Source organism: Panulirus ornatus, chromosome 56 (genome assembly GCF_036320965.1).
Source record: "Panulirus ornatus isolate Po-2019 chromosome 56, ASM3632096v1, whole genome shotgun sequence".
NCBI lineage: Eukaryota > Metazoa > Arthropoda > Malacostraca > Decapoda > Palinuridae > Panulirus > Panulirus ornatus.
This window is the reverse complement of record NC_092279.1, coordinates 28376368-28397201: the sequence shown is the minus strand read 5'-3', so window position 1 is coordinate 28397201 and position 20834 is coordinate 28376368. Positions and strand designations below refer to the sequence as shown.

General features: G+C 42.5%; 1 protein-coding gene across 1 annotated transcript in view; it reads right to left on the bottom strand.

Moving 5' to 3' along the window:
- The window catches only part of LOC139766043 (muscleblind-like protein 1), a 1286706-nt gene that overhangs the window by 1128861 nt on the left and 137011 nt on the right, over window positions 1-20834 (bottom strand). Inside the window, exon 2 of the mRNA XM_071694170.1 lies at window positions 8211-8254. The gene's annotated coding sequence lies outside the window, so the exon portion shown is untranslated. The remainder of the gene's footprint in view (window positions 1-8210; window positions 8255-20834) is intronic.

The window sequence follows — 20834 nt, the reverse complement described above, 5'->3', positions numbered from 1 at the left end:
AGTAACCACTCCTTGTGACCCAGCTGTGCCGGCCGCCCGGCCCACTGTGTGCGGCGACGCTACGTTAACACTGGCCAACACACAACACACTCCTACATACACCTCACACGCAACACAACCGACACCCACACGCAAAGCTATCCGCACTTTACGAGCAACACTGCCTACACCTTATACGCAACACTACCTACATTCGTAGGCTGTGGGAGAACATTTGTGTACAATGACCTGGGAGGGAACGAAGGGAGGGTATGGGAGAGGATGGGATGGAGTAAAAGAACAGGGGAGTGAGTAGAGTTAGCGACGACAGGACGCATGACGTACAGGCCGGGAAGGTTGACGCACGACCACGGGAGACGTCGAGAGTGTGAGGAGGAAAAAAACTGGGAGCACTATCAAGTTATATCAATATTAGCGTCGGCCAGCGCTTGCCTCGCCACCGCTCAACTCCCTCCTCGCTCGCCAAACCCCAAGTCCCCTCCCTCACAACACTTGACAAACACCGGCGTCACGACCGTCAAATATTCCCCCCCAACCACCACCAAGATCAGAGGACGTCCTGGGCCGCTTCCACACACACACACACGTACTTACGATACGTCTACAGAAAACTCGGTGCCCCCAGCCAGGGTAACTACGATAGTTAACAAAGCGAGCCACAACCACAGGTCCACCGCAACCCATGGTGGGGGTCCAGGTCTGGCCTGACCTGGCTATATCCACGTGTCTTGCGGAGTAATATCATGAAGGGGTAACCACATTTCAGCTGTTCAGATAATTCAGTTTACTGAAACTTTCAAATAAAATGAATTAGCTGAACTCTCACTGAAATGTAGTTACCTATATATATATATATATATATATATATATATATATATATATATATATATATATATATATATATATATATATTTTTTTTTTTTTTTTTTTTTTTTGCTTTGTCGCTGTCTCCCGCGTTTGCGAGGTAGCGCAAGGAAACAGACGAAAGAAATGGCCCAACCCCATACACACGTATATACATACGTCCACACACGAAAATATACATACCTACACAGCTTTCCATGGTTTACCCCAGACGCTTCACATGCCCTGATTCAATCCACTGACAGCACGTCAACCCCGGTATACCACATCGATCCAATTCACTCTATTCTTTGCCCTCCTTTCACCCTCCTGCATGTTCAGGCCCCGATCACACAAAATCTTTTTCACTCCATCTTTCCACCTCCAATTTGGTGTCCCACTTCTCCTCGTTCCCTCCACCTCCGACACATATATCCTCTTGGTCAATCTTTCCTCACTCATTCTCTCCATGTGCCCAAACCATTTCAAAACACCCTCTTCTGCTCTCTCAACCACGCTCTTTTTATTTCCACACATCTCTCTTACCCTTACGTTACTTACTCGATCAAACCACCTCACACCACACATTGTCCTCAAACATCTCATTTCCAGCACATCCATCCTCCTGCGCACAACTCTATCCATAGCCCACGCTTCGCAACCATACAACATTGTTGGAACCACTATTCCTTCAAACATACCCATTTTTGCTTTCCGAGATAATGTTCTCGACTTCCACACATTCTTCAAGGCTCCCAGGATTTTCGCCCCCTCCCCCACCCTATGATCCACTTCCGCTTCCATGGTTCCATCCGCTGCCAAATCCACTCCCAGATATCTAAAACACTTTACTTCCTCCAGTTTTTCTCCATTCAAACTTACCTCCCAATTGACTTGACCCTCAACCCTACTGTACCTAATTACCTTGCTCTTATTCACATTTACTCTTAACTTTCTTCTTCCACACACTTTACCAAACTCAGTCACCAGCTTCTGCAGTTTCTCACATGAATCAGCCATCAGCGCTGTATCATCAGCGAACAACAACTGACTCACTTTCCAAGCTCTCTCATCCCCAACAGACTTCATACTTGCCCCTCTTTCCAAAACTCTTGCATTCACCTCCCTAACAACCCCATCCATAAACAAATTAAACAACCATGGAGACATCACACACCCCTGCCGCAAACCTACATTCATTGAGAACCAATCACTTTCCTCTCTTCCTACACGTACACATGCCTCACATCCTCGATAAAAACTTTTCACTGCTTCTAACAACTTGCCTCCCACACCATATATTCTTAATACCTTCCACAGAGCATCTCTATCAACTCTATCAGATGCCTTCTCCAGATCCATAAATGCTACAAACAAATCCATTTGCTTTTCTAAGTATCTCTCACATACATTCTTCAAAGCAAACACCTCATCCACACATCCTCTACCACTTCTGAAACCACACTGCTCTTCCCCAATCTGATGCTCTGTACATGCCTTCACCCTCTCAATCAATACCCTCCCATATAATTTACCAGGAATACTCAACAAACTTATACCTCTGTAATTTGAGCACTCACTCTTATCCCCTTTGCCTTTGTACAATGGCACTATGCACGCATTCCGCCAATCCTCAGGCACCTCACCATGAGTCATACATACATTAAATAACCTTACCAACCAGTCAATAATACAGTCACCCCCTTTTTCAATAAATTCCACTGCAATACCATCCTGCTGCCTTGCCGGCTTTCATCTTCCGCAAAGCTTTTACTACCTCTTCTCTGTTTACCAAATCATTTTCCCTAACCCTCTCACTTTGCACACCACCTCGACCAAAACACCCTATATCTGCCACTCTATCATCAAACACATTCAACAAACCTTCAACATACTCACTCCATCTCCTTCTCACATCACCACTACTTGTTATCACCTCCCCATTTGCGCCCTTCACTGAAGTTCCCATTTGCTCCCTTGTCTTACGCACTTTATTTACCTCCTTCCAGAACATCTTTTTATTCTCCCTAAAATTTAATGATACTCTCTCACCCCAACTCTCTTTTGCCCTCTTTTTCACCTCTTGCACCTTTCTCTTGACCTCCTGTCTCTTTCTTTTATACATCTCCCACTCAACTGCATTTTTTCCCAGCAAAAATCGTCCAAATGCCTCTCTCTTCTCTTTCACTAATAATCTTACTTCTTCATCCCGCCACCCACTACCCTTTCTAATCAACCCACCTCCCACTCTTCTCATACCACAAGCATCTTTTGCGCAATCCATCACTGATTCCCTAAATACATCCCATTCCTCCCCCACTCCCCTTACTTCCATTGTTCTCACCTTTTTCCATTCTGTACTCAGTCTCTCCTGGTACTTCCTCACACAAGTCTCCTTCCAAAGCTCACTTACTCTCACCACCCTCTTCACCCCAACATTCACTCTTCTTTTCTGAAAACCCATACAAATCTTCACCTTAGCCTCCACAAGATAATGATCAGACATCCCTCCTGTTGCACCTCTCAGCATATTAACATCCAAAAGTTATATATATATATATATATATATATATATATATATATATATATATATATATATATATAAATATATATATATAATATATATATATATATATATTATCCCTGGGGATAGGCGAGAAAGAATACTTCCCACGTATTCCCTGCGTGTCGTAGAAGGCGACTAAAAGGGGAGGGAGCGGGGGGGCTGGAAATCCTCCCCTCTCTTTTTTTTCTTTTTTCTTTTTTTTTCCCCAAAAGAAGGAACAGAGAATTGGGCCAGGTGAGGGTATTCCCTCAAGGCCCAGTCCTCTGTTCTTAACGCTACCTCGCTAATGCGGGAAATGGCGAATAGTTTGAAAGAAATATATATATATATATATATATATATATATATATATATATATATATATATATATATATATATATATATATATATATTTTCTTTTTTTTTATTATACTTTGTCGCTGTCTCCCGCGTTTGCGAGGTAGCGCAAGGAAACAGACGAAAGAACTGGCCCAACCCCCCCCATACACATGTATATACATACGTCCACACACGCAAATATACATACCTACACAGCTTTCCATGGTTTACCCCAGACGCTTCACATGCCTTGATTCAATCCACTGACAGCACGTCAACCCCGGTATACCACATCGCTCCAATTCACTCTATTCCTTGCCCTCCTTTCACCCTACTGCATGTTCAGGCCCCGATCACACAAAATCTTTTTCACTCCATCTTTCCACCTCCAATTTGGTCTCCCTCTTCTCCTCGTTCCCTCCACCTCCGACACATATATCCTCTTGGTCAATCTTTCCTCACTCATTCTCTCCATGTGCCCAAACCACTTCAAAACACCCTCTTCTGCTCTCTCAACCACGCTCTTTTTATTTCCACACATCTCTCTTACCCTTACGTTACTCACTCGATCAAACCACCTCACACCACACATTGTCCTCAAACATCTCATTTCCAGCACATCCATCCTCCTGCGCACAACTCTATCCATAGCCCACGCCTCGCAACCATACAACATTGTTGGAACCACTATTCCTTCAAACATACCCATTTTTGCTTTCCGAGATAATGTTCTCGACTTCCACACATTCTTCAAGGCCCCCAGAATTTTCGCCCCCTCCCCCACCCTATGATCCACTTCCGCTTCCATGGTTCCATCCGCTGCCAGATCCACTCCCAGATATCTAAAACACTTAACTTCCTCCAGTTTTTCTCCATTCAAACTCACCTCCCAATTGACTTGACCCTCAACCCTACTGTACCTAATAACCTTGCTCTTATTCACATTTACTCTTAACTTTCTTCTTCCACACACTTTACCAAACTCAGTCACCAGCTTCTGCAGTTTCTCACACGAATCAGCCACCAGCGCTGTATCATCAGCGAACAACAACTGACTCACTTCCCAAGCTCTCTCATCCCCAACAGACTTCATACTTGCCCCTCTTTCCAAAACTCTTGCATTTACCTCCCTAACAACCCCATCCATAAACAAATTAAACAACCATGGAGACATCACACACCCCTGCCGCAAACCTACATTCACTGAGAACCAATCACTTTCCTCTCTTCCTACACGTACACATGCCTTACATCCTCGATAAAAACTTTTCACTGCTTCTAACAACTTTCCTCCCACACCATATATTCTTAATACCTTCCACAGAGCATCTCTATCAACTCTATCATATGCCTTCTCCAGATCCATAAATGCTACATACAAATCCATTTGCTTTTCTAAGTATTTCTCACATACATTCTTCAAAGCAAACACCTGATCCACACATCCTCTACCACTTCTGAAACCACACTGCTCTTCCCCGATCTGATGCTCTGTACATGCCTTCACCCTCTCAATCAATACCCTCCCATATAATTTACCAGGAATACTCAATAAACTTATACCTCTGTAATTTCACACACTTTACCAAACTCAGTCACCAGCTTCTGCAGTTTCTCACCCGAATCAGCCGCCAGCGCTGTATCATCAGTGAACAACAACTGACTCACTTCCCAAGCCCTCTCATCCACAACAGACTGCATACATGCCCCTCTCTCCAAAACTCTTGCATTCACCTCCCTAACAGCCCCATCCATAAAAAAATTATATGTATATATATATATATATATATATATATATATATATATATATATATATATATATATATATACATATAATTTTTTTATGGATGGGGCTGTTAGGGAGGTGAATGCAAGAGTTTTGGAGAGAGGGGCATGTATGCAGTCTGTTGTGGATGAGAGGGCTTGGGAAGTGAGTCAGTTGTTGTTCACTGATGATACAGCGCTGGCGGCTGATTCGGGTGAGAAACTGCAGAAGCTGGTGACTGAGTTTGGTAAAGTGTGTGAAAGAAGAAAGCTGAGAGTAAATGTGAATAAGAGCAAGGTTATTAGGTACAGTAGGATTGAGGGACAAGTCAAGCGGGAGATAAGTTTGAATGGAGAAAAACAGGAGGAAGTGAAGCGTTTTAGATATCTGGGAGTGGATTTGGCAGCGGATGGAACCATGGAAGCGGAAGTGATTCACAGGGTGGGGAGGGGGCGAAGGTTCTGGGAGCGTTGAAAATATGTGGAAGGCGAGAACGTTATTTCGGAGAGCAAAAATGGGTATGTTTGAAGGAATAGTGGTTCCAATAATGTTATATGGTTGTGAGGCGTGGACTATAGACAGGGTTGTGCGGAGGAGGGTGGATGTGTTGGAAATGGGATGTTTGAGGACAATATGTGGTGTGAGGTGGTTTGATCGAGTAAGTAATGAAAGGGTAAGAGAGATGTGTGGTAATAAATAGAGTGGTTGAGAAAGCAGAAGAGAGTGTATTGAAATGGTTTAGTCACATGGAGAGAATGAGTGAGGAAAGACTGACAAAAAGGATATATGTGTCAAAGGTGGAGGGAAAGAGGAGAAGTGGGAAACCAAATTGGATGTGGAAGGATGAAGTGAAAATGATTTTGAGCGATCGGCTGAACATACAGGAGGGTGAAAGGCGTGAAAGGAAAAGAGTGAAATGGAATGATGTGGTATACCGGGGTCGACGTGCTGTCAATGGATTGAACCAGGGCATGTGAAGCGTCTGGGGTAAACCATGGAAAGTTTTGTGGGGCCTGGATGTGGAAAGGGAGCTGTGGTTTCGGTGCATTATACATGACAGCTAGAGACTGAGTGTGAAAGAATGTGGCCTTTGTTGTCTTTTCTTAGCGCCAACTCGCGCACACGCAGGGGGAGGGAGGTGCCATTTCATGTGTGGCGGAGTATGAATATGTACATAAGTGTATATGTATATGTCTGTGTATGTATATGTATGCATACGTTGGAATGTATAGGTATGTAAATGTGCGTGTGTGGGCGTTTATGTACATACATGTGTATGTGGGTGGGTTGGGTCATTCTTTTGTCTGTTTACTTGCGCTACCTCGCTAACGCGGGAGACAGCGACAAAGTATAACATATACATATATACATTTTTTTTTCCAAAGGAAGGAAAAGAGAAGGGGGCCGGGTGAGGATATTCCCTCAGAGGCCCAGTCCTCTGTTCTTAACGCTACCTCGCTAATGCCGGAAATGGCGAATAGTATGAAAAATATATATATATATATATATATATATATATATATATATATATATATATATATATATGACTAAATATTTAATGAATTAGGGCGTCATGTCATGTTCTTTAATCATCTAAATCATTTCCAAGAAGCATATTCCCGTCATGGTGTTCGCCGGGCCGTACTCCGCCCCATATAAAGGTGCCCTCACTGACCAAGCCTCAGGGACCACCAGGATACCGCCGGAGCGGCAGGACTCAGCGTGAGTGGCTCTTAATCAGTCAGCTTAGCGAATTGCACATCAGTATCTCTATCGCCTTGACCATGCGAAGCCGACCAGCTGACATCACCATCTGGTGAGTCAACACACACAAACACGCCCTAGATTCAGTATACTACTGGCTATGTCACGAAGGCATTAATCTGCGTCACAGATTCTAAGTCGACTTGGCTCTACATAAATTTAAAGATTTAAGAAAAAAGAGAGAGAGAGAGAAATAGTTTTTACGTGTGTGTGTGTGTGTGTGTGTGTGTGTGTGTGTGTGTGTGTGTGTGTGTGTGGAGGACGTCAGCCTTCCAGTAGTTTCTACTGATATACTGTCGTCAACACAAGGCGGAACGGCCGGAGCTCTTGCGTACGGACTATGACTCCTCATTGGTCAGTCGACCGTGGAACTTCTTATCTGATCGTCCATACCATATTCTACCGGTCATTTCAGCATCGGTACAATACCACACACTACACTCGACGATGCTCGAGTATTCTTGTGCTGTCTTAATGTCGAGGAACCTTCGCGAGCCTCTTCAGCGTGCCCAATACAATGATCCACTAACCTACTGTACTGTGGTCAGGCGTTACAGCAGGAAGTTATACAGGCGGTAGGCAACACACACGCCACTTCAAAACAAATATGCATCACTTGTAATACCTATGAAGTTTCGTCTGACGTACATACTCTGATTCCTTTGTAAGGGTATTTTTGTCACAACACTTCTATATTTACGTATATACATTCAGTTGAATAAGTAAAATCATTTAGCATATATACATACACCTATATAATTACACATACCTTCAATATATGTATATTTCAATTTCCAGTCACCTATTTCTCATGTTTCCCTTCCGCCACAACAGGCGCACGACTGCCAGAATAAAGTTTACAGGAATTTATGGAGTCTATGATCTACTTCCTTATAAGTAACAAGTTTTCAACTACGTCATTAAAATCTACAGAGTAGCATAATGAGTACTTACCAGGCAAATGGCAGTCTTCAATACGGGGTACAGTAAATGGTGACCTGAAAAATAAGGAGGTAGTACTGTAGTAAACAATACACTGAGACACATCACATCTTGTAACATTTGTTTACGTCCTGGCGGCCGTGGCTGCCACAGTAGATGGTACACCTTGACTCTGCCATGCTTTCCGCCTGACATGATCCTGAACTAGGCAAGGCAACTTACCTACCCAAGTGAAAATGAAAAACAAAGTTGTATGTTCGGTATAGGTAAGGAAGTAGTGCGAGTGACTGGGAGAAGTTCAAGAGAAACCGGCAGATAAGGTAAAATAGGATTCAGAGCGAAAACATCATTTTTTTTTTCTACAGGGGTACGAGGGAGTCAGTCAGGGGTGCGACCATCGTGAGAAGCAAGCTTAGACCCAGTCGGAAAGCTGTCCCGAGGATGTAGTCATCTGTTAGCACCACACAGCCCACAAGAAGCCAGCAGACGGTCAGCCAGCCACTTACTTCACTTGTATTTTCCAGATTACCAGCTAGCCAGAAGGGTAATCTTGGTACCCACTGCCACCATACATATCAGCAGAAGCCAGCAGACATCAGGCATCCAGCAGGTCAAGGGAGTACAGACGAAGGGCAGATAAAAGTGAACTTGATGGTCCATAACGAGGTTATCTGCTGCAATCACTAACAGTCACTATCTTCCCTACTATATTTCTCCCCTACCCCCAGGGATAATATATATATATATATATATATATATATATATATATATATATATATATATATATATATATTTTTTTTTTTTTCTTTTTTTGTCGCTGTCTCCCGCGTTTGCGAGGTAGCGCAAGGAAACAGACGAAAGAAATGGCCCAACCCACCCCCATACACATGTATATACATACGTCCACACACGCAAATATACATACCTACACAGCTTTCCATGGTTTACCCCAGACGCTTCACATGCCCTGATTCAATCCACTGACAGCACGTCAACCCCGGTATACCACATCGATCCAATTCACTCTATTCCTTGCCCTCCTTTCACCCTCCTGCATGTTCAGGCCCCGATCACACAAAATCTTTTTCACTCCATCTTTCCACCTCCAATTTGGTCTCCCTCTTCTCCTCGTTCCCTCCACCTCCGACACATATATCCTCGTGGTCAATCTTTCCTCACTCATTCTCTCCATGTGCCCAAACCATTTCAAAACACCCTCTTCTGCTCTCTCAACCACGCTCTTTTTATTTCCACACATTTCTCTTACCCTTACGTTACTTACTCGATCAAACCACCTGACACCACACACTGTCCTCAAACATCTCATTTCCAGCACATCCATCCTCCTGCGCACAACTCTATCCATAGCCCACGCCTCGCAACCATACAACATTGTTGGAACCACTATTCCTTCAAACATACCGATTTTTGCTTTCCGAGATAATGTTCTCGACTTCCACATATTCTTCAAGGCTCCCAGGATTTTCGCCCCCTCCCCCACCCTATGATCCACTTCCGCTTCCATGGTTCCATCCGCTGCCAGATCCACTCCCAGATATCTAAAACACTTTACTTCCTCCAGTTTTTCTCCATTCAAACTTACCTCCCAATTGATTTGACCCTCAACCCTACTGTACCTAATAACCTTGCTCTTATTCACATTTATTCTTAACTTTCTTCTTTCACACACTTTACCAAACTCAGTCACCAGCTTCTGCAGTTTCTCACATGCATCAGCCACCAGCGCTGTATCATCAGCGAACAACAACTGACTCACTTCCCAAGCTCTCTCATCCACAACAGACTTCATACTTGCCCCTCTTTCCAAAACTCTTGCATTTACCTCCCTAACAACCCCATCCATAAACAAATTAAACAACCATGGAGACATCACACACCCCTGCCGCAAACCTACATTCACTGAGAACCAATCACTTTCCTCTCTTCCTACACGTACACATGCCTCACATCCTCGATAAAAACTTTTCACTGCTTCTAACAACTTGCCTCCCACACCATATATTCTTAATACCTTCCACAGAGCATCTCTATCAACTCTATCATATGCCTTCTCTAGATCCATAAATGCTACATACAAATCCATTTGCTTTTCTAAGTATTTCTCACATACATTCTTCAAAGCAAACACCTGATCCACACATCCTCTACCACTTCTGAAACCACACTGCCCTTTCCCAATCTGATGTTCTGTACATGCCTTCACCCTCTCAATCAATACCCTCCCATATAATTTACCAGGAATACTCAACAAACTTATACCTCTGTAATTTGAGCACTCACTCTTATCCCCTTTGCCTTTGTACAATGGCACTATGCACGCATTCCGCCAATCCTCAGGCACCTCACCATGAGTCATACATACATTAAATAACCTTACCAACCAGTCAATAATACAGTCACCCCCTTTTTTAATAAATTCCACTGCAATACCATCCAAACCTGCTGCCTTGCCGGCTTTCATCTTCCGCAAAGCTTTTACTACCTCTTCTCTGTTTACCAAATCATTTTCCCTAACCCTCTCACTTTGCACACCACCTCGACCAAAACACCCTATATCTGCCACTCTATCATCAAACACATTCAACAAACCTTCAAAATACTCACTCCATCTCCTTCTCACATCACCACTACTTGTTATCACCTCCCCATTTGCGCCCTTCACTGAAGTTCCCATTTGCTCCCTTGTCTTACGCACTTTATTTACCTCCTTCCAGAACATCTTTTTATTCTCCCTAAAATTTAATGATACTCTTTCACCCCAAATCTCATTAGCCCTCTTTTTCACCTCTTGCACATTTCTCTGGACCTCCTGTCTCTTTCTTTTATACATCTCCCACTCAATTGCATTTTTTCCCAGCAAAAATCGTCCAAATGCCTCTCTCTTCTCTTTCACTAATAATCTTACTTCTTCATCCCACCACTCACTACCCTTTCTAATCAACCCACCTCCCACTCTTCTCATGCCACAAGCATCTTTTGCGCAATCCATCACTGATTCCCTAAATACATCCCATTCCTCCCCCACTCCCCTTACTTCCATTGTTCTCACCTTTTTCCATTCTGTACTCAGTCTCTCCTGGTACTTCCTCACACAAGTCTCCTTCCCAAGCTCACTTACTCTCACCACCCTCTTCACCCCAACATTCACTCTCCTTTTCTGAAAACCCATACAAATCTTCACCTTAGCCTCCACAAGATAATGATCAGACATATATATATATATATATATATATATATATATATATATATATATATATATATATATATATATATATATTTCTTTTCTTTTAAACTATTCGCCAGTTCCCGCGTAAGCGAGGGAGCGTTGAGAACAGAGGACTGGGCCTTTTTTGGAATATCCTCACCTGGCCCCCTCTGTTCCTTCTTTTGGAAAATTAAAAAAAAAAAAAAAAACGAGAGGGGAGGATTTCCAGCCCCCCGCTCCCTCCCCTTTTAGTCGCCTTCTACGACACGCAGGGAATACGTGGGAAGTATTCTTAATCCCCTATCCCCAGGGATAATATATATATATATATATATATATATATATATATATATATATGTTATTCATTTATTTATTTATTTTGCTTTGTCGCTGTCTCCCGCGTTAGCGAGATAGCGCAAGGAAACAGATGAAAGAAATGGCCCAACCCACCCACATACGCATGTATATACATACACGTCCACACACGCAAATATACATACGCGTATACATCTAAACGTATGCATATATATACAAACAGACATATATATATATATATATATATATATATATATATATATATATATATATATATATATATATATATATATAACTTGATCGCCGTTTCCCGCGTTATCAAGGTAGCGCTGGAAACAGACGAAGAAAGGCCACATTTGTCCACATCCATTCTCTAGCTGTCATTGTGTAATGCACCCAAAGCACAGCTCCTTATCCACAACCAGGTCCCACAGACCTTTCCATGGTTTACCCGCATGCTTCACATGCCCTGCATCAGGATACTGACACCACGTCGGCCTCAGTATAGTACATCGTTCCAATACACTCTATCCCGTGCACACCTTTCACCCTCCTGCACGTTGAGGCACCGATTGTTCAAAATATATTAACATCATCCTTCAATTTCCAATTTAGTCCCCCAGTTCTCCTTTTTTCCGTTCACTTCTGACACGTATATTCTCTTTGTCAACCTTTTTCTCACTCATTTTCTCCTTATCTCCAAGCAGTTTCAGCATACCCTCTTCAGATCTCAACTACATTTTTTTTTACTGCCATGCATCTCTCTTACCTCTCTTACCCTTTCACTATTTACTCCAACAAACCACCTCACACCACATATTGTCTTCAAACATTTCATTTCCCTACAGAATGCACATCCCAAAAATATACAAATTGAACAACCATGGTGACATCACACTCCCCTGCCGGAGACTAACCATCGCTTGGAATAATTCACTTTCCTCTCTTCCTTATCATATACATGCCTTCAACTCTTGATAGAAACTGGTCACTGCTTCTAGCAGCTTCCCTCTCACGCCGTATATTCTTTAGAACTTACACAAGGCATCACTATCAACCCTATCATGTGCTTTCTCCAGATCCATAAATGCAACTTACAAATCCATCTCATTTTATAAGTATTTCATTCATACATTCTTTTAAGCAAACAACTGATCCACACATCCTCTACCACTTCTATAACCACACTACTCCCTAGTCTGAGTCTCTGTACATGCCTTCATCCCCTCAATCAAGACTTTTCCATACAACTTAACAGGTACACTCAACAAACTTATACCTCTGTAGTTTGAACACTCACCTTTATTCTCCCTGCCTTTATACAACGGCACTTTACATGCATTCCGCCAATTCTCTGACACCTCACCATGATACCCATATGTAGGTATACTTAGGAATCAGTCAACAACACAGTTATCCCCTTTCATAATAAATTCAGTTGCAATACCATACACCCTAGCTGCCTAGCCACATTTCATTTTGCGCAAGACTTTCACCAACTCTTCTCTCTTCATCATACAACTCTCCAAGACTCTCTTACTTCGTATAAAACCCGACCCAAACACACTTCATTTACCACTTTATAATCAAACGCATTCAACAGTCCTTTAAAATACTCACTCCATCTCCTAAATTCATCACTATGTGTTACCACTTCACCTTTTCCCCCTTTTACATATTTTCCTATTTGTTATCTCGTTTGTCGCACATTATTATCCTCCTTCCAGAAGATCTTATTATCCCTAAAGTTTACTGATACTTCCTCATCTCAACTCTCATTTGACTTATTTTTCAAACCCTGCACTTTCCTCTTGACCTGCCGCTTTCTCTTATGCATCCCCGAATCATTTGCACTCCTTCCCTGTAAGTACCGCCCCAAATACCTCTTGACCTGCCGCTTTCTCTTATGCATCCCCAAATAATTTGCACTCCTTCCCTGTAAGTACCGCCCCAAATACCTCTTGACCTGCCGCTTTCTCTTATGCATCCCCAAATAATTTGCACTCCTTCCCTGTAAGTACCGCCCCAAACACCTCTGTCTTCTCTGTCACTGGCAACTTTACCTCATCATCATCACACCACTCACCATCCTTTCTGTAAACTTCCCGTTTCCCACCTTCCGCTTGCTACATGCATGCCTCGCACATGCCAGTATTGCTTCCCTAAACACCTCCCATTCCTCACCATCTCCCCTTGCTTCATTCATTCTCACCTTTTGTCATTCTACACTCAATCTCTGATGGTATTTCTTCACACGTCTCTTTTCCAAGCTCACTTACTCTCACAAATCTCTTCTCACAATGCTTCCCATTTTCAGAAAACCTCTACAAATCTTCCTCTTCGCCTCCCCAAGCTAGCAATCACACCACCCACAAGCTGCCCCTCTAAGCACTTTTACATCCAAAAGTCTCTCTTTTACACACTTATCAATTAACATGTAATCAAATAATGCCCGCGGACCATCTTTCTTACTCACATACGTATACTTGTTTGTCCCTCTTTTTAAAACAAGGTATTCCCATCACCAGTCCTCTTTCAGCACACAATTCCACAAGCCGGCAAGGCAGCAGGTTTGGATGGTATTGCAGTGGAATTTATTAAAAAAGGGGGTGACTATTGTTGACTGGTTGGTAAGGTTATTTAATGTATGTATGACTCATGGTGAGGTGCCTGAGGATTGGCGGAATGCGTGCATAGTGCCATTGTACAAAGGCAAAGGGGATAAGAGTGAGTGCTCAAATTACAGAGGTATAAGTTTGTTGAGTATTCCTGGTAAATTATATGGGAGGGTATTGATTGAGAGGGTGAAGGCATGTACAGAGCATCAGATTGGGGAAGAGCAATGTGGTTTCAGAAGTGGTAGAGGATGTGTGGATCAGGTGTTTGCTTTGAAGAATGTATGTGAGAAATACTTAGAAAAGCAAATGGATTTGTATGTAGCATTTATGGATCTGGAGAAGGCATATGATAGAGTTGATAGAGATTCTCTGTGGAAGGTATTAAGAATATATGGTGTGGGAGGAAAGTTGTTAGAAGCAGTGAAAAGTTTTTATCGAGGATGTAAGGCATGTGTACGTGTAGGAAGAGAGGAAAGTGATTGGTTCTCAGTGAATGTAGGTTTGCGGCAGGGGTGTGTGATGTCTCCATGGTTGTTTAATTTGTTTATGGATGGGGTTGTTAGGGAGGTAAATGCAAGAGTTTTGGAAAGAGGGGCAAGTATGAAGTCTGTTGGGGATGAGAGAGCTTGGGAAGTGAGTCAGTTGTTGTTCGCTGATGATACAGCGCTGGTGGCTGATTCATGTGAGAAACTGCAGAAACTGGTGACTGAGTTTGGTAAAGTGTGTGGAAGAAGAAAGTTAAGAGTAAATGTGAATAAGAGCAAGGTTATTAGGTACAGTAGGGTTGAGGGTCAAGTCAATTGGGAGGTGAGTTTGAAGGGAGAAAAACTGGAGGAAGTGAAGTGTTTTAGATATCTGGGAGTGGATCTGGCAGCGGATGGAACCATGGAAGCGGAAGTGGAACATAGGGTGGGGGAGGGGGCGAAAATTCTGGGAGCCTTGAAGAATGTGTGGAAGTCGAGAACAGTACCTCGGAAAGCAAAAATGGGTATGTTTGAAGGAATAGTGGTTCCAACAATGTTGTATGGTTGCGAAGCGTGGGCTATGGATAGAGTTGTGCGCAGGAGGATGGATGTGCTGGAAATGAGATGTTTGAGGACAATGTGTGGTGTGAGGTGGTTTGATCGAGTGAGTAACGTAAGGGTAAGAGAGATGTGTGGAAATAAAAAGAGCGTGGTTGAGAGAGCAGAAGAGGGTGTTTTGAAGTGGTTTGGGCACATGGAGAGAATGAGTGAGGAAAGATTGACCAAGAGGATATATGTGTCGGAGGTGGAGGGAACAAGGAGAAGAGGGAGACCAAATTGGAGGTGGAAAGATGGAGTGAAAAAGATTTTGTGTGATCGGGGCCTGAACATGCAGGAGGGTGAAAGGAGGGCAAGGAATAGAGTGAATTGGAGCGATGTGGTATACCGGGGTTGACGTGCTGTCAGTGGATTGAATCAAGGCATGTGAAGCGTCTGGGGTAAACCATGGAAAGCTGTGTAGGTATGTATATTTGCGTGTGTGGACGTATGTATATACATGTGTATGGGGGGGGGTTGAGCCATTTCTTTCGTCTGTTTCCTTGCGCTACCTCGCAAACGCGGGAGACAGCGACAAAGTATAATAAAAAAAAAAAAAAAAAAAAAATATATATATATATATATATATATATATATATATATATATATATATATATATATATATATATATACATATATATATATATATATATATATATATATATATATATATATATATATATATTTTTTTTTTTTTTGCTTTCTCGCTGTCTCCCGCGTTTGCGAGGTAGCGCAAGGAAACAGACGAAAGAAATGGCCCAACCCACCCCCATACACATGTATATACATACGTCCACACACGCAAATATACATACCTACACAGCTTTCTATGGTTTACCCCAGACGCTTCACATGCCCTGATTCAATCCACTGACAACACGTCAACCCCGGTATACCACATCGATCCATTTCACTCTATTCCTTGCCCTCCTTTCACCCTCCTGCATGTTCAGGCCCCGATCACACAAAATCTTTTTCACTCCATCTTTCCACCTCCAATTTGGTCTCCCACTTCTCCTCGTTCCCTCCACCTCCGACACATATATCCTCTTTGTCAATCTTTCCTCTCATTCTCTCCATGTGCCCAAACCATTTCAAAACACCCTCTTCTGCTCTCTCAACCACGCTCTTTTTATTTCCACACATCTCTCTTACCCTTACGTTACTTACTCGATCAAACCACCTCACACCACACATTGTCCTCAAACATCTCATTTCCAGCACATCCATCCTCCTGCGCACAACTCTATTCATAGCCCACGCCTCGCAACCATACAACATTGTTGGAACCACTATATATATATATATATATATATATATATATATATATATATATATATATATATTTTTATATTTTTATTATACTTTGTCGCTGTCTCCCGCGTTTGCGAGGTAGCGCAAGGAAACAGACGAAAGAAATGGCCCAACCCCCCCCCCATACACATGTATATACATACGTCCACACACGCAAATATACATACCTACACAGCTTTCTATGGTTTACCCCAGACGCTTCACATGCCCTGATTCAATCCACTGACAGCACGTCAACCCCGGTATACCACATCGATCCAATTCACTCTATTCCTTGCCCTCCTTTCACCCTCCTGCATGTTCAGGCCCCGATCACACAAAATCTTTTTCACTCCATCTTTCCACCTCCAATTTGGTCTCCCACTTCTCCTCGTTCCCTCCACCTCCGACACATATATCCTCTTTGTCAATCTTTCCTCTCATTCTCTCCATGTGCCAAAACCATTTCAAAACACCCTCTTCTGCTCTCTCAACCACGCTCTTTTTATTTCCACACATCTCTCTTACCCTTACGTTACTTACTCGATCAAACCACCTCACACCACACATTGTCCTCAAACATCTCATTTCCAGCACATCCATCCTCCTGCGCACAACTCTATCCATAGCCCACGCCTCGCAACCATACAACATTGTTGGAACCACTATTCCTTCAAACATACCCATTTTTGCTTTCCGAGATAATGTTCTCGACTTCCACACATTCTTCAAGGCCCCCAGAATTTTCGCCCCCTCCCCCACCCTATGATCCACTTCCGCTTCCATGGTTCCATCCGCTGCCAGATCCACTCCCAGATATCTAAAACACTTCACTTCCTCCAGTTTTTCTCCATTCAAACTCACCTCCCAATTGACTTGACCCTCAACCCTACTGTACCTAATAACCTTGCTCTTATTCACATTTACTCTTAACTTTCTTCTTCCACACACTTTACCAAACTCAGTCACCAGCTTCTGCAGTTTCTCACATGAATCAGCCACCAGCGCTGTATCATCAGCGAACAACAACTGACTCACTTCCCAAGCTCTCTCATCCCCAACAGACTTCATACTTGCCCCTCTTTCCAAAACTCTTGCATTTACCTCCCTAACAACCCCATCCATAAACAAATTAAACAACCATGGAGACATCATATATATATATATATATATATATATATATATATATATATATATATATATATATATATATACATATATATATATATATATATTATCCCTGGGGATAGGGGATTAAGAATACTTCCCACGTATTCCCTGCGTGTCGTAGAAGGCGGCTAAAAGGGGAGGGAGCGGGGGGCTGGAAATCCTCCCCTCTCGTTTTTTTTTTAATTTTCCAAAAGAAGGAACAGAGAATTGGGCCAGGTGAGGGTATTCCCTCAAAGGCCCAGTCCTATGTTCTTAATGCTACCTCGCTAACGCGGGAAATGGCGAATAGTTTAAAAGAAAAGATATATATATATATATATATATATATATATATATATATATATATATATATATATATATATATATTTCTTTTCTTTCAAACTATTCGCCATTTCCCGCATTAGCGAGGTAGCGTTAAGAACAGAGGACTGGGACTATGAGGGAATACCCTCACCTGGCCCAATTCTCTGTTCCTTCTTTTGGAAAATTGAAAAAAAAAAAAAAAAAAAACCGAGAGGGGAGGATTTCCAGCTCCCCGCTCCCTTCCCTTTTAGTCGCCTTCTACGACACGCAGGGAATACGTGGGAAGTATTCTTAATCCCCTATCCCCAGGGATATATATATATATATATATATATATATATATATATATATATATATATATATATATATATGTATATATATATATATAAAACCTTTCTTTCTGTCTTTCGATCATACATGCTCGCCATTTTCCGCATGAGCAAAGTAGCGTCTATAAGAGATGACTAGCCTAAGAGGATGAAGATCCTCATTTGGCTCTTTCCTCTATTCCTTCGCTGGGAAAGTAATTCAGGAGGGAAGTTTTCCAGCCCCAAGCTCCCACCCCTCTTACTCGCTTCTACGACACGCAGTAGATACGTTGTTAGCTTTCTTTCTGTGTGTGTGTGTGTGTGTGTGTGTGTGTGTGTGTGTGTGTGTGTGTGTGTGTGTGTGTGTGTGTGCAAAACAAAGATGAAAAGAAAGATAGGTAGCATGTTTGAGGAAAGAAACCTTTATGTTCTGGCTCTGAGTGAAACAAAGCTCGAAGGTAAAGGAGAATGAACTGGAAATGTCCCCAGGAGTAAAACCAGGGATTGGTGAAAGATCAAGAGCTAAGGAAAGGGTAGCACTACTGCTGAAGCATGAATAGGGATAAAAATGAAATTGCATCCAGCCATAAGAAAGATCGTTTTGATTTAAATGCAAAGTAATGTTAAGAGGTATAACTGAAGGGCATGGGGTATTCAGTATTATGAATGGAAATGGTAATCAGTTTGTGGACTTGTGGATGGAAAAAGCACTGTTGATTTGGAATATGCAAGTATATGCATATGAGTAGGAAAGATGGTCAGCCAACATTATTAGATGACATACAAAGTGGCAGGCGTGCAAAAGACAGACATCTGGATGTGAATGTGATGAGAGGGGCAGCTGGTGGGATGTCTTATCATCACCTTGTGGAGGTGAGGTTGAAGATTTGTAGAGGTTTTCGGAAAAAAGAAATTCTATGGGTTAGAGAAGAGTGGTGAGAGTAAGTGAGCTAGGGAAAGAGACGTGTACGAAGAAATATCAGGAGAGACTGATCGCAGAATGGTAAAAGGTGAGAGGTAAGCGAAGCTAGGGGAACGTATGAGGAATGTGAAGTATTTAGGAAAGCAGAGCTGGGGTATGCGAGAGATGCGCGGGGCATGCACAGGGTGGGAGGTCGGTAGATTATAAAGGGTAGTGAGTGGTGACAAGGAGATATGTGGGCATTACTTACCGGGAAAGAGTGCATGTGTTTGGGAGATGTATATCTAAGAGAAAGCGGCAAGAGGTCAAGAGGAAGGTGCAAGGGTTGAAAAAGAGGGCATACGAGAGTTGGGGTGAGAGAGTATCAGTGAACGTCAGGGAGGATAAAATGATTTGAAGGTTAAAAAAGAGTGAAACCCAAGAGAACAAATGGGAACATCGGTGAAGGAAGCAAATGGAGAAGTGGTAATAGGTAGAGAGAAAGTGAGGAAGGGATGGATTTCTTTGAAAGACTGTTTGATTATGTTTTATGTCAGGGTGGCAGGTGTAGGGTGTTTGGGTCGAGCTGGTGTGCAAAGTCTTCCTAAGAAAGGCAAGGAGGTAGAGTGGTTCGGAGAAGAGAGATGTGGTGAGAGTATTACGTATGATGAAATGTGGCAAGGCGGCTGCTGTAGACGGTTTTGTAGTTGAAGTTCTTTAGAATCTGGATAACTTTTCGAATTGTTGTTTGGATCTTTAATATATGCATGGATCGTGGTGACGTGCCTAAGGATTGGCGGAAGGTATGTACAGTGTCACTGTATAAAGGCAAGGGGGATAAAGGCTACAGTCCAAACTACAGAGGTATAAGCTTGTTGAGTTTTCCTGTTAAGTTGCATTGGAAAGTAGAAACTGAGAGGGTGAAGGAAGTTCAGAGTCATGATTGGAGAGGAACAGTGTGGCTTCACAAATGGTAGATGTGTGGATCAGATGTATGCTTTATAAAACGTATGTGAGAAATACTTAGAGAAACAGAACAATCTATCTGTAGTATTTAAGAAGAAAGCATAACACACTGTTGATAGAGATGCCTTGTGGAAGGTTTTAAGAATATATGGTGTTTAAGGAAAACTGTTAGAAGTGAGCAATGTAAGGAGTGTGTATAAGTAGGAAGAGAGGAGAGTGAATGATTCTAAGTAAAGGTTGGTCTGCGATAGGGGTGTGTGATGTCACCATGGCTGTTTAATTTCATTATAAACTGGGGTGGTGAGGGATGTAAATGCGAGAGTCTTCGAGAGAGACACAAGTACACAGCCTGCAGGGGACAATGGCCTTGGGAAACGTGGTCAGTTGTTGTTTGCTGATGACACAACACTGGTGGCAGATTCGCGTAAGAAACTGTAGAAGTTGGTGACTGTGTTCGGAATAGTGTGTTAAAGAG